The sequence below is a fragment of the Armigeres subalbatus genome, unplaced genomic scaffold, assembly GCF_024139115.2.
Source record: "Armigeres subalbatus isolate Guangzhou_Male unplaced genomic scaffold, GZ_Asu_2 Contig85, whole genome shotgun sequence".
NCBI lineage: Eukaryota > Metazoa > Arthropoda > Insecta > Diptera > Culicidae > Armigeres > Armigeres subalbatus.
The window spans coordinates 1-15,345 of record NW_026943645.1 but is presented as its reverse complement, the minus strand read 5'-3'; the positions used below and the strand labels follow the sequence as shown (position 1 = coordinate 15,345).

The window sequence follows — 15,345 nt, the reverse complement described above, 5'->3', positions numbered from 1 at the left end:
TTTGTATTTCTACTATATAGGGGAGGACGGGGGAAAGAAGAGCAGGCTAATTCCGAAACCTGGGAAAGTGGCCACTTGTTGATCAATTCCAAAACCTGTCTTGCGACGTATCAAACTTCATGATTTTGCAAAATTAGTCCATAGAAATGTGTTCTGAGGGAATTTAGTTCATATGGTCACATTCCGGAACGCCATGGAATGTCGATTCCCGGGGGGAAGTGACCACTTTATGATCAATACTAAAACCTGGCTTGCGACGTATCAAACTTTATGATTTTGTATTTGGGTATTTGGTCATTCTGTTCACATTACGGGACGCTCTGGAATGCAGGTTTCCTGAAGGAAGTAGTCACTTTTTGTTCAATTCGGAACCTGTCTTGCGACGTATCACACTTCTAGATTTTGTAAATCAAGTCCATAGGAATGTGTTCTGAGGGAATTTGGTTCATATGGTCACATTCCGAACACCCTAGAATGCTACTTCCTGGGGGAGTGGCCACTTTTTGATCATTACTGAAACCTGGCTTGCGACGTATCAAACTTCATGATTTTGTAAATCAAGTCCATGGGAATTTGTTCTGAGACTATTTGGTCATTCTGGTCACATTCCGGAATGCTGGTTCCCTGTGGGAAGTGACCACTTTTTGATCAATATTGAAATCTGGCTTGCGACGTATCAAACTTTATGATTTTGCAAAACAAGTCAAAAGTAATTTGTTCTGAGGGTATTTGGTCCATCTGGTCATATTCCGGGGCGCCCTGGAAAGTTGTTTCCCTGGGGAAGTGGCCGCTTTTTTATCAATTCCGAAACCTGTCTTGCGACATATCAAACTTCATGATTTTGCAAAACAAGTCCATAGGAATGTATTCTGAGAGTATTTGTTTCATCTGGTCACATTCCATATTCTTGTTTACGTACGAATCGCATTGGTTAATTGATAGCTTGCTTCAATGGTTGAAGGATTGGTTGCTTGATAGGATGGTTGTTCAATAGGATGGCTGCCTAATTTAGTTTATTGGTAGCTTGCTTGAATGGTTCATTAATTGTTTTGTTGGTTGCTTGAATGGTTTTTTTGTTGGTTGCTTGATTGATTGGTTGGTTGCTTGATTGGTTTGTTTGATTGGTAGCATGGTTGGTAGGTTGTTTGATTAGTTTGTTGCTTCATTGGTTGGTTGATAGGCTTGTGGATTGATAGGTTGCTTGATTGGACTAGTTGATTTTTTTTTAAATCTATATTAAAGTGTTTTTTTAATCTTCGATTAGTTGATTGGTAGCTTGCTTGAATGGATGAATAATTGGGTGGTTGGTTGCTTGATTTGTTAGTTGGTTGAATGAATGGTTGATTGGTAGCTCGCTGAATGCCTAATTGGTTTATTGGTTGGTTAGTTGATTGATAATTTGCCTAAATAGTTGATTGGTTGCTTTATTGGTTGGTCGGCTGGTTAGTTGATTAGTTGTTTTTTTGATTGCTTGAATAATTGATTGATTAGTTGGTTGGTTGATTGATTAGTTGATTTGTTAATTTATTCAATGGTAAATTACTTGCTTGGTTGATAAGTTGATTGGTAGCTTGCTTGAATGGTTGGTTGGATGATTGGTTAGTTGCTTGATTGGTAAATTGGTTAATGGTTGCTTCATTGATTGGATGTGGGTTAGAATGATTTTTTAGTTGGTTACTTGATTCGTTTGTTGTTTGGTTGATTAGTTGCTTGATTGGATAATTGGTTACTTGATTGATTGGTTGGATGGTTGGTAGCTTACTTGAATGGTTGAATTATTGGCTGGTTCCTTGCTTGAATGGTTGATTACTTGATTGGTTAGTTGCTTGATAGGTTGGTTCCCTAATTGGTTTATTGGTTGGTTAGTTTATTGGTATCTTGCTTAAATGTTTGATTTCTTGATTGGTTGATTGATTGGTTTGTGGCTCTATTGATTAATTGGATGCTTAATTGGTTGCTTGATTGATTGGAAGTGGGCTTGAATGATTGTTTGCTTGATTGGTTAGTTGCTTGATAGGTTAGTTGCCTAATTGGTTTATTGGTTGGTTAGTTGCTTGATTGGTTAATTGGTTGCTTTTTTTAGATCTTTATTATTATTATTTATTGGTTGCTTGATTTATTGGTTGATTGGTAGCTTGCTTGAATGGTTGGTTGGTTGTTTGATTGATTTGGTTGATTGTTGCTTGATAGGATGGTTGTTTAATAGGATGGTTGCCCATTTTACTTTATTGGTAGCTTGCTTGAATGGTTTTTTTGTTGGTTGCTTGAAAGGTTGATTGGATTGCTTGATTGATTGGTTGGTTGCTTGATTGTTTTATTGTTTGATTGGTAGCATGGTTAAATGTTAGTTGCTTGATTGGTATGTTGTTTGATTAGTTTGTTGCTTCATTGGTTGGTTGATAGGCTTGTGGATTGGTAGGTTGCTTGATTGGCCGATTAGTTGATTGGTAGCTTGCTTGAATGGGTGAATAATTGGGTGGTTGGTTGCTTGATTTGTAAGTTGGTTCAATGGTGGATTCAGGCAGCAGGGTCTAAGGGCTTGACGATCCCTCCCCAGCCCTTCTGCGAGATGTAGGGCTTGCCTAGGATGTGGTTGGGTTTGACAGTGGGTCCTGTTAAATTCCTATAAAAAGCTGCGTGTATCCGCAAGTAGGCCCCACCAAAGTGACCGTGTGCCGCTCAAAGCGCACAAGCCCAAGTCCTGGTGTTGGGTGGGACGCTAAACAGCCCTGACACGACGGCCCTCCGACGAGACAGGAGGTTTGCGCAGGCCCAATAACCCGCTGGGAAACCAATAATTACGAACAATATAAGAGATAATGCGACTCGATATAATCGGCAAAGACCTAGGCGACGAATAAAGGATCACGATTGGAAGCTTGGAACATGGAACTGCAAGTCGCTAGGTTTCGCAGGTTGCGACAGGATGATCTACGATGAATTACATCCCCGCAACTTCGACGTTGTGGCGCTGCAGGAGATTTGCTGGACAGGACAGACAGTGTGGAAAAGCGGGCAAAGCGGGCACCTTCTACCAAAGCTGTGGCACCACCAACGAGCTGGGAACCGACTTCATAGTGCTGGGTAAGATGCGCCATCGTGTGATTGTGTGGCAGCCAATCAACGCAAGGATATGCAAGCTGAGGATTAAAGGCCGTTTCAACTATACTGCCGTGAATCGCATATTTGTCCCATATGAAAAGGAAACCCAGCAAAGATGGGACAGATATGCGATTCACGGCAGTATAGCATCATCAACGTGCACTGCACACATGAAGCGAGATGAGAAAAAAGCGTTCTACGCACAGCTGGAGCAGACATACAGTCCCTGGTCTCCACCACCTGCCAGAAAAGTATCCATCGCTCAAAAGGCATCACCTTCCAGGGCGGCAAAGCGGACATCCCTAGCGAGAAAAGACATCTTCGGCGTAAAAAGTATCAGCTGCGCCACAGCCTCCAACTCGTAAAGTATCTGCTTCAACAGACGCTTCTCCTCCCAGAACGCCGCAGAACAAGAGACCCGCTCGATATTTTGGACGACTAGGCTGCCTCAAGAGAAACTCACTAGAACACCATGCCGAACACGACAGGTCGGAGCCGTATCAGTAGGTCATGTTCTATTAGTGTGGCCAATATGGTCCTTTCGACGTACTTCAACTGTCAAATCGGAAACATATTTCCTCCTCCTGGGAAATCGCTCTGAATTAGCACTCCCAGTTGGTAAGGCTGTAAAAATAGTTGATTTGTGAGCGGTCAGCAAAGTTACATCTACACCAGATTGTAGTGCGCTGTATTTATGGCACTGGCAGTCTTCGTCGCTGAATACTGCTATGAGAACCCTTCAATCTCAACCAGCAGCAACGGCTATAATCAGCTTTGGTGATTAGTTAGGTATACGTTCGCAACTGCAGCACTGCCTTTCTTCAAATCTATTTTACGTACCACAAGTAAACAGGAATCCATACGGTGTCTGGAAGTCCGGATGTGTTTAATCAGACTTATTCATCGAACGTGGAATCAATTTTTTTTTATCTCAAATTGATTCACTTTCACATCTCAGGCTGCTCTTCAACTTCATTGTGTAAATTAATTTTCCCAGCTTTTCCTGCAGAACAGCAGGAACTATCGCTTAAAAAAAAACTTTGACCCGGCTGCCCAAGTACATTGCCGCCTACAAGTTGGCGGACGTTCTAGTGTGGGAGTGGGAGCTAGCCTTGATTACTGTCATAGTTCCCGAGCGCATGCAAACAATCAGCATAACGCAAATGGCTGCCAGCGAAAAACGTTTATCAACCGAATTAGAAGCTTCAACGCGCAGATCTTTCATCATCGATTCCGCAACATCCAGATAACAATCCCCAGCCTCTTCCACATTGATGTTAATAAAAATGTTCTCCACAATCATATCGTACAGATGTTCGCAATTCAGGTGAACCAGAACCACGGTCAATTGTGTACGGAAGTCCAGTACCATGTTATTCGGAATGATCACAGAATAAATCGCTTTGTTGGCATTGGAATCATTCTCTTCTACCTCGTTGACCATCTCATGAACCTCTACGTTGGTGTGCGCCATTAGAACGTCTAATGTTCCATAAGCGCGATCCATGGCGTCCATAGCTACTCTTCGTGAAACTTTTTGGTTAGCCTCTAGGCCGTTTCCACCAAAAACTCTCCCCTTCGCTCCTTCGAAATGGACGGCAGCATAGCAAAAAGCATTTGAAAGCTTGCTTCTCTTCACCCTTCTTTTCCAACAACTGAACACGTTTCATTCCTAGATCAAAATTTTTCGGATCCTATTTGATGGTCCGGGCGTAGCACATCAACGCCCGGCTAAGATTACCTAGATTCTCGGATATCTCCGTAATGCGAACCCACTGTTGGATGTTGAAGGTTGCAATGGCCGCGATAAGCGAAACTGAAGGAAATTTTTCGGATCTTTCGTTTCATATATTTAAGCTAACGTGACAACCGGCTCGTTCACTAACGGCATTTGTCGCACAATCTCCAAACATAACTTTTTTAGCCACCTCGGCGTGTCCACGGGAGTAGCAAAAAATGACTTGTCCCATCGATCCTTGCAAAGCCGGTGGCAAAAACCTTCGGTATCGTTTCATCGGAGTTTTGCCGTCAACCTTCACCTTGCAAATTTCCCCTCAACGCATCAATCCGCTTTAAAATCTTTTTCGAATCAGGAAGACTTCTTGGCCAACTTTCGCCGTGTCGCCCATTTTTCTTCTTCCAAGTCCATTTCTCCGCCCTGCTGCATACGGGCTTGATATTCCGCATAGCTGATCTCACCGGCGACAAATTTATTGATCAATATTTCGTTCCGCTGTGGGTTTTCATCGTCCGTTTCCGACTCCGGGAGGGCTGACGACTGTCGTGTTCGGGCCGTCTCCTCCGTCTCAATCCCTACGACGTCAACGCGACCGTGGGCCGGCGTGATCTTCGGGGAGTGGCAGCCATATTTTGGATGTACTCGGTTCACCCGGCAGGGGAATTTCATTGGCTTCGACGAATTGGGCTAGTTCCTGCGGGTCCAGCTGTAACTCGTCCAGTTCCTCAACGACACTTTCCGCCTCGGACTGATCGGCAGCAGATGATATTATGAGAAACGAGAATGACAAGCGAAAAACAAAAACATGAATGCTGTCAATAAATAATGCACGGTGAGAAAAACATATGGGGAAAACTGATAACTGACAGCGTCTTTAGTGTCTTTTCAATTGTATACCTAGGACTCCTACACACCGATTTAGAATTAAGCGCAACACCGAAAAATTCCGAGTGTCGGGTCCCGGTTATTAGTTCCTGGTCCTGGGTAGTCCTTTAGTGAAGGCATCTGCAGGTTGTTCTTCAGAAGAAAGGAACTTCAGTTTTAACTGACCTTTCTTGATCAAATCGCGGATGAACATGTACTTGACGTCCAAGTGTTTCATCCTTTGGTGACTCCTGGGTTGCTCCGCATACTTTATACAAGGGATGTTATCTTCCATGATAATTAATGGAATGTTGGCCACATCCAATTCTTCCAAAAGGTGTGTTAACCACAAACCTTCCTTAACAGCATATGATAATGCTATTAACTCTGCCTCAGAAGAGGACAAACTGACTGTTTGTTGTTTCTTCGTCGCCCATGCGACAAGATTTCCATAAACCTGGAAAGCATATCCAGATACAAATTTGCGATTATCCTCATCATTTGCGAAATCTGCATCTGCATATCCTATCAACACACTTTGAACCTTATGTTGTTGATACACTATGCATGTGTCCATTGTTCCACGCAAATACCGTACACAGCAAAAAAAGTTGTTGAATATTACATCGAAAACGATGCAACCCGTCGAATCCATCGGATGGTGAATATTACACTGCGCGATGTACTCGACAGCTTGCTGTGTAATAAACAAAAGCGATGTAATTTTTACCGATGTAAAAATTATTTGACGTAATCAAGGCGATGCACAATAAAGCTACGTAAAATATGGCAACGTACATGGCATTTGCCCCATTGAGTTGTTTCTTGTTTTCTTTTTTCAATAAGTTATATGCTCGGTTGTATTCCTAGTTTTTTAAAAATAATTTGTTTATTTATTATATTATGATCGGCATATAAATATAACCAACTATATCCACTATAACAGCACTTTCTTGACGCATTTTTTACGAAAGCGTTGTGTCCCGTCGCCCGAGCCGTCGCATTCAGAGATCACATGTAATGGCGATACACTGCAAACCGTCATGCGTCAGCTCCATCAGGCCATAGCGTCCCTCCAGCTGATGTCGCTACGCTGCTCCATGTTTTCGTCATCTTCGGCCGGTGCTGGATCATCTTGGTGGTTCGTGGCCCACTGCAAAGCTTTTCGCAGATTGGGCGAGTTGACATTGGACAATTTCCTTCCGGGTCATTCATTCTCCGACTGCATTTCACGAAAAACCATCCAGAATCCAGTATTGATTTAAAGAACAAAGGTAGCCCTATTCTGCCGGATTACCTTCGCCGGAGTAATGTTGTACAAAGCTGCATGGAAGGCTTCAGCATTCAGAGGCGCTTTAAAGCCGCTAAAAAAATGAATGAGAAATGTAGTAGGAATAGGTACATTACAGTCTGGATCAAGTATGGATTATGTCGCTAGTTGTTTAAGCTTTTTGTTCAGGCGCTCACGATGTTAGTTTTTAAACCTCCTGGAATTTCGGAAAAAAATCATCTGGGATTTCGTGGATTATCCTTCAGGAGTTCCCAAAGAATCCTTCTGAGATTCCGATGAGAGTTTTTAAGTAATTCGAATGGGAACGCGTCTAAATTCCTGAATTTTTTTCCCTCTTTCGGATAGATATCTTTTAGGACATTCCCTTATTAGTCCTCCTGGGATTCCGATCAAAATTTTTCAGAGATTCCTGTAAGAACCCTTCTGAAATCCCAATGAAATTTTTATATGGATTCCCCACCGGAAAAAAAAACAAAAATTATTCATCATGGATTCTGAAAGAAATTTGCTTTAAATCTGATGAGAATTACCGAGGATTCCGAAGGAAAACCTTCGGGGAATATGTACAAAGAAATCTTCACTTAAGAAAAAAAATCTTCTGAGATCAGTTGTTATGTACGAATCACTATCCCATTTACTGCCACCACTTAATTGTAACTTTACTGATACGTATTTCGATACTTACAGTAAGGCCTTCTTCAGTGTCTGGTTCTTGATTTGACTTGAATCCGAAATAAGTATCTGTAATGTTACAACCAAGTGGTTTTAATGGGTTAGTACTTCCTCGTCTCATGGCAAGTGAAGACATTCTATTAAAATCTAAATAATTATTTTCACCTCCTGAGATTCTACATCGAATCCTCAGGATACCAAATCTGATCCTCTTGGGATTCCAAATGGAATCTTTGGTGATTTTTTATGGAAAGTTCCACGAATTTTGTATGGAATCAGTGAATTTGATTGTAGTCCTCCCAGGATTCCAAAAGAAAACCTCCTGGAATCCTAAATGGAATCACTGAGATTTCAAATTGATTGGCTCCTGGGATTCCAAAATGGAATCTTTCAGGTATTCAAAATGGAAGGCTTTCAAGATTACAATGGGAATACTCCTGGAATCCCAAATAGAATCCTTCTGGAATCCTAAATTGCATCTTCCTGAGAAAAAAAATCTTTTTGGAATTTAAAATAGAAGGTACCTGGAATTCCAAAGGAAATCCTACTGGAATTCCAATTGAAATCATTCTGGAATTTGAAAAGGAAGCCTTCTAGGATTCCGAATGGCATCCTTCTGAGATTTTTAAGGACGGCTCCGAAGAACGCTAAACGGAATTAAATAGAATCTTTTCTGGGATTCGAAACGTAAAGCTCCTGGGATTCTAAATGGGATTTTGAATCAAATTCTTCCTGGATTCCAAATGAAAGCCTGAAGACTTCTGGGATTTGAAATGGAATTATTTTGTGACTTAAAATGCAAGGATTCTGGGGATTCCCAATCAAATCCTTCTTGGATTGCAAATAAAATCTTTCTATGATTTTAAATGGAATGGGTTCTAAATGCAACCTTCCCTCTGGGTTTCCGGAAGCCTTCTGTGATTACAAATGGAAGTTTCCTGGGATTTCAAATCCAATTATCCTTGAAGTAAAGATGTAATCCTACTGGGATTCAAAATGGAATTCTCCAGGGATTCCAAATCGAGTCCCTCTGGGATAGAATCTTTCTGGGATTTCAAACAGAAGACTCCTGGGATTTTAAATCGAATCCTCCTAAGATAGCAAATAAATTCGTTCTGTGATTCCAAATTAAAGGCTACTGGGGATTTTAAATGGAATCCTTCTTGGAATCAAAATGTAACTCTCGTCTAATTTCAAATGCGATTTTCCTTCTGAAATTCCAAACGGAATGAAACCTGAAACCTCAAAGGATTCCCGAATGAATCTTCTAAGGATTCCCAAATGAAGGAAAGATTCCTGAAGCAATGCTTAAAGGGTTCCCTTGAAACATCTCAAAGAAACTCTCTTAGGACTCCCGGAGGAATTCTTAAAGAATTCCCGAAAGAATCCTAGAAGGATCCCCGAAGTAGTTTACGAAGTAATTCTCAAAGGATTCCAGGAAGAATCCTCAAAGGTTCCCTGAAGGATTCCTCAAATGATTCCCGAAGGAATCCTCAAAGGATTCCCAAAAGAAATTCTCTAAGGAATTCTCAATAGATTCTCGAAGGAATCCAATTTCAGTCCGAATTCTCAAAGGATTAACGTATAGTCCTGAAACGATTTATTTAGAAATCTTTAAAGGAAGGAAGAAGGCATCCAGGAAGGATTCCCGAATTATTCCCCAAAGGATTCCTGAAAGAATCTTCAGAGGATTCTCGAAAAATTCTCAAGTAATTTCCGAAGGAATCCTCTCAAAGGATTTGCTAAGGAAAGGTTCCGATGCAAATGATTCTCGAAAGAACTCTCAAAGTTTGTTATGCAGGAATCCCGAAAGGATACCAGAATAAATCCTCAAAGGATTCCCGAAAGAATCCTCTTAGGACTCCCTGAGGAATTCTTGAAGAATTCCCGAAAGAATCCTCAAAGGATTCCCGAAGTAGTTCACGAAGGATTTCAGGAAGAATCCTCAAAGGTTCCCGAAGAAACCCTCAAATGATTCTAGAAGGAATCCTCAAATGTTCCCGAAAGAATCCTCAATATAAATCAGAAGGATTCCTCAAAAAATTCCCAAAGGATTCCCAAAGGTATTCTCAAAGGATTCCAGGAAGAATTCTCAAAGGTCCCGAAAGAATCCTCAAATGATTCCCGAAGGATTCCTCAAATGATTCCCGATGGAATCCTCAAAGCATTTCTGAAGGAATCCTTTCAAGATTTTCTGAATGAATACTCAAAGGATTTCTGAAGGCATTCTCAAAGGATGCCCAAAAGAAATTCTCGAAGGTATCCTCAATAGATTCTCGAAATAATCCACAAAGGATTGAATCCTCAAAGGATTTCTGAAAAAATCTTTAAAAGATTCCTGAATTAATTCTCAAATGACTCGAAGAAATTCTCAAAAGATTTCAGAATGAATCCTCAAAGGATTTCCAAAGGAACCCTCAAAGTATTTTTGAATGAATCGCTCAAAAAATTCCCTAATGAGCGCTCAAAGGATTTCCAAAGGAATCCCCAAAGGATTCCCGAAGGAATTCTTGAAGAATTCTCGACAGAATCCTCAAAGGATTCCCGAAATAATTCCCAAAGGATTTCAGGAAGAATCCTCAAAGGTTCGCGAAGGAATCCACAAATGACTCGAAGGAATTCTCGAAAGATTTTCGAATGAATTCATAAAGGATTCCCGAAGGAATCCTCAACGTATTTTTAAGGAATGTCACAAAACATTCTCGAATGAAACCTCAAAGGATTTCAGAAAGAATCCTCAAATAATTCACGAAGGAATCTTCAAAGTGCTCCCGAAAAAAATCAACAAAGTATTCCCGAAGGAATTGTTCAACGACTCTCGAAGGAATTCTCGAAACATTTCTGTAGGAATCCTCAAAAGAATCATCAAATGATTCCCGAAGGCATTCTCGAAAGAATCCTAAAACAGGATTGAATCCTAAAAAGATTCCTGAATGAATCCTCAAAGGATCCCGAATGAATCTTCAAAGTATTTCCGAAGTAATCCTCTAAGATTCCCGAAAGAATTCTCAAAAGATTCCCGAATGAATTATCAAAGGATTCCCGAAGGCATCCTAAAAGTAGTTCTGAAGGAATCCTTCTCGAAGGGATCCTCACAGGATTCTCGAAGGAATCTACAAAGGATTGAATTCTCAAAGCATTCCTGAATTAATCCTCAAAGGGTTCTTGAAGCAATCCTCAAAGTATTTCTGAAGGAATCCTCAAAGTATTTCTGGAGGAATCTACAAAGGATCTCCGAAGAAATCCTCAAATCATTTCCAAAGGAATCCCCAAAGGATTCCCGAATGAATTCTCTAATAATTCCCGAAGGAATTCTCATAGGCTTTCCGAATGAAACCTCAAAGAGTTCCTGAAGAAATTCTTTAAAAAAATATCGAAGACATCCTCAAAATATTCTCGAAGGAATCCTCAAAGAATTCCCGAAGAAACCCTCAAAGGATTCTCGGAGGAAACCACAAAGAAATCCGGAGAAATTATCAAAGAATTCCCGAAGGAATCCTCAAAGGATTACCGAAGGAATTCTCAAAGGTTCCGGAAGGAATCCTAAAAAGATTCCCAAATGAATCCTCAAAAGTTTCTCGAAGGAATCCACAAAAGATTCTCGCAAGTAATCTCAAAGGATTCATAACTGAATTCTCAAGGGATTCGAAGGAATTCTCAAAGAAGTCTCGAAGGAATCCACAAAGGATTTCCGTAGGAATCCACTAAGAATTCCCGAATGAATCCTCGAAGGATTCCCGAATAAATTCTCAAGGAATTCTCGAAGAAATTCCAAAAGTATTTCCGGAGGAATTTTCAAAGCATTCCAGAAAGAATCCTCATAGGATTTCCGAAGAAATCCTCGAAGAATTCCCGGAGGAATATTCAAAGAATTCTCAAAGGATTCCCGAAGGAATCCTCTAATGATTTCCGAATGAATCCCAAAAGGATATCCGAAGGAATCGTCAAAAACTTTACGAAGGAATCCCCAAAGGATTTTTTACGGAATCCCCAAAGGACTCCCAAAGAATTCCAGGAAAAACCCTTAAAGGATTCCCGAAGGTATTCTCAGAGGATTCCCAAAGGAATCCTCGAAGGTATTCAGGAAGAATTCTCAAAGGTCCCGAAGTAATTCTCAAAGAATTCTCGAAAGAAGTATTGTATACAAAAATATAAAGTATACAAAAAATTCCCGAAGGAATGATCAAATGACTCTCGAAAGAATTCTCAACATTTCCGAATTAATCCTCAAAGGATTTCTGATGAATCTCTCAAAAAATTTCCGAAGGAATCCTCAAATGATTCACGAAGGAATCTTTAAAGTGTTCCCGAAAAAATCAACAAAGTATTCCAGAAGAAATTGTTGAAGGACTCTCAAAGGAATCCTCGAAGCATTACTGTAGAAATTCTCAAATGAATTTTCGAATAAATCCTCAAAGGATTCCTGAAGGAAATCTCGAAGGAATTCTAAAAGGATTTCGAATGAATCCTCAAAGGAATCCGCAGGAATCCTCAAAGGATTCTCAAAGAAATTCTCAAAGGATACCAGGAAGAATCCTCAAAGCTTCCGGAAGGAATCCTCAAATGAATCTCGAAGGAGTCCTCAATCCTCAAAGTATTTTTGAAGGAATCCTCAATGCTCAAAGGATTCCCGAAGGAATTCTCAACTCATTCCCTAAGGCATTCTCAAGCAGTTCTCGAAGAAATCCTCAAAAGATTCTTGAAGGAATCCACAAAGGATTGAATCCTCAAAGGACTCCTGAATGAATCCTCAAAGGATTCCAGAATGAATCTTTAATGTATTTCTTAAGGAATCCACCCAAAAGAATCCTTAAAAGATTCTCGAATGAATTCTCAAAGGATTTCCGAAGGAATCCTCAAAAGATACTCGAAAGAATCCTCAAAGGATTTCAGAATGAATCCTCATAGGATTCCCGAATAAATCCTCAAAGGATTCCCGAATAAATCCTTTAAGGGTTCTCGAAGCAATCTACAAAGCTGTTATTGGTCGACGGTACAGTAGCAGTGCCTTTCTCTGCTTTGTTCTCTCCGAGGCAGCCAAGTTGGTTGCGACGAGACGGACGCAATGAGAAAACAGAACTGTGCAATAAAAATCCTATTCGACTAAATGCTGATGTCATATTAGAAATTTGGAGACAGTACCCGTCGATAGAAAATCCTTCCGTACGCGATGGCATATGAGCAAGTCAAACCACCTTCCTTTTGCCAGTGGAGATATATCAGTTTCCACACTGATATTCTTCCCTCCCCCTTCATACGGGAGCTTGGCAGAAGGAAGGTCGTGTGATATGTGCCATCACAAATATTGCCCTCCGCTCGCTTTCAAATCGACTTCTACAAAAACATTCTTCATGCCTGCCGTATCCTAACGGAACTATCAATTCTATACTTTCGCCTCTAATTCTATCATGAACATGTACGTCCAAGTTTGGAAGATGATATTTAGCATTTCCATATCATTGTAAATCTACAAAGGATCTCCGAAGAAATTCTCAAATAATTTCCAAAGGAATCCCCAAAGGATTCCCGAATGAATTCTTTAAGGATTCCCGATGGAATTATTTCATGATTCCCGAAGGAATTCTCATAGGATTTTCAAATGAATCCTTCCTGAAGAAATTCTTATCCGAAACTACAGCAAAAGGAGGAAGAACCATTGCTACAGAAGGATGAGTTTCAAAGTTTAATATGCGCTTTGCTGTACGTTGCAGTAAACACTCGACCAGATGTTACCATTAGCGCTTCCGTCCTCAGGCGCAATGTGAGCAATCCTAGCCAGGCGGATTGGACGGAGGCACAAAAGACTTCGATATATCTTCAAACAACTGCAGATTGAAAACTGGAACTTGCGGAGCTGGACAACGTGAAGCAAACGTCGATGCTGATTGGGCCGGTGACCATCAAGACCGAAACTCTATGGATTTATCTTTCACTTAGGTGGGCCAATTTCATGGGCTGTTCGGAAACAGCAGTGTATTACACTTTCGTTTACCAAGGCGGAGTACGTGGCATTATCCGAAGCCTGTCCCCGAGCAGGAGAAATTGGCTCAATGATACCTAATGTTGTTATTGATACCATACTCTGTTATGAACTAGCCCTGGATAAGAGGAAAAATACCAAAGGAATAATACCAAAAACTAATATGCACAATACTTAAGCCATAACAAACTCAGTTATTAAATTGAATTTTAATACCAAATGCATAACCAATTATTATTCGGTGGTATGCCTCAAGTATTCTGCATATAATTTTTTGGTATTATTTTTTGGTATTTTACCTCTTATGCAAGGCTAAATCACTAAATCATACCAATTTCTGTTATTGAGGTCGTCGCTCCTGCTTGGGTCGGGAGCTACTCTGATTGAACAAGCTGATGAAGGATGTTGGTGAGAAGCCTACCGGTCCAATAATCATACGCGAGGACAACCAGAGCTGCATAGCGATGTTAGAAGCTAAAGGAGGGGTCCGAAGAACTAAACACATTAACTTCATCCGCGACCTAGTGAAAAACAACCACATCAAGGTTCTCTCCCAAGTAACCACAAGTTCCTTTAAGAGTACCTCGAAGAGTACGTTTTTCGCTTGAGCAGCTCAGTGAAGCTGATTAAGCGAAAAACGTACTCTTAAAGGAACTTTTGGTTACTTGGGCCACTGTCACTGAAACAATGGTTGCTGATGACTTGACGAAAACGTTCCCGAAATTAAACCGGAATCCTCCTGAAAGAAGATAAGATTTCAATCGTTGCACCTTGAGGAGGAGTGAAAGAATACAAGCAACCCAAGATTGAAGACATCAAAACATAGTAGACCCTTTATTATAAATTATATATCATTAGTTGTAATATATCATCAGTTGTCAGACACTTCCGTAGATCGGATCACTTTTATTATAGCAAGAAAATTCCCAAAGCGTATCCTTCGGATTATCCGAGGATTTGTCTAAAGAATTTCTTCAAGATTCTCTTTAGAATCCCTTGAGCTGGACTCCTTCGGAAAGTTCGAAGGATTTCTGTCGTGATTTACAAATCATTCCCATTGGAATCCCAAACGAATTTTGTTGGGAATCTTAGTACCGTGAAGTATCCAATTCAATGAATACCATTAGTATTTACAAGTATTTTCTATGGTAAATCTCTGGATCTGAAGTTAGTTTTGAAATCACATCTGCTGCTTAGTCCAACTTCGGCCATTAAACAACAATAGGCTACACTTATCACCACCACTATCACGACATTCGGAATTCCTGAAGAATTCAATTGAGAATCCATAAATGTTTTCATTCTAACTCCCTGATAGATTCTATTCGGAATTCTTAAATGATTCCATTGCGAATCTCAAAAAAAAAAAAATACACAGAGAATCCGTGTAGGATTGTTGGGAATCTGCGAAAGATTTCATCAGAAAAGCCACGAAGAACTCCCTCTGAAAGATTGAATTTGAAATCCCAAAACTATCTTTTATAACTCCCCAAGAGTTCCAATCAAAATCTCTAAAAGATTCCTTGTCCCTGAGGGACCTTATTTTGTATCCCATATGGGGATGAAATCCGGATTCGGAGATTATCCTCATCGAATATGTAAGAAATCCTTTTGTAAACCGTAGTAATGTAGGTACTTACGTTATGTTCCATGCACATCCTGTTGGCAAATGGATTACGGATTTCCCTTGTGCGCAGC

At 40.5% G+C, this 15,345-nt stretch overlaps 1 long non-coding RNA gene and 1 pseudogene across 1 annotated transcript; both read right to left on the bottom strand.

Moving 5' to 3' along the window:
• Positions 1-4,208: 4,208 nt before the first annotated feature.
• Positions 4,209-6,281, bottom strand: LOC134204713 (uncharacterized; annotated as a pseudogene).
• Positions 6,282-6,574: 293 nt separating this feature from the next.
• On the bottom strand, positions 6,575-15,345 carry LOC134204712 (uncharacterized). Its single transcript, XR_009977944.1, has 2 exons — positions 15,288-15,345; positions 6,575-7,068 (listed from the first exon to the last, which is right to left on the bottom strand). It is a non-coding gene; the product is annotated as an uncharacterized LOC134204712 (long non-coding RNA).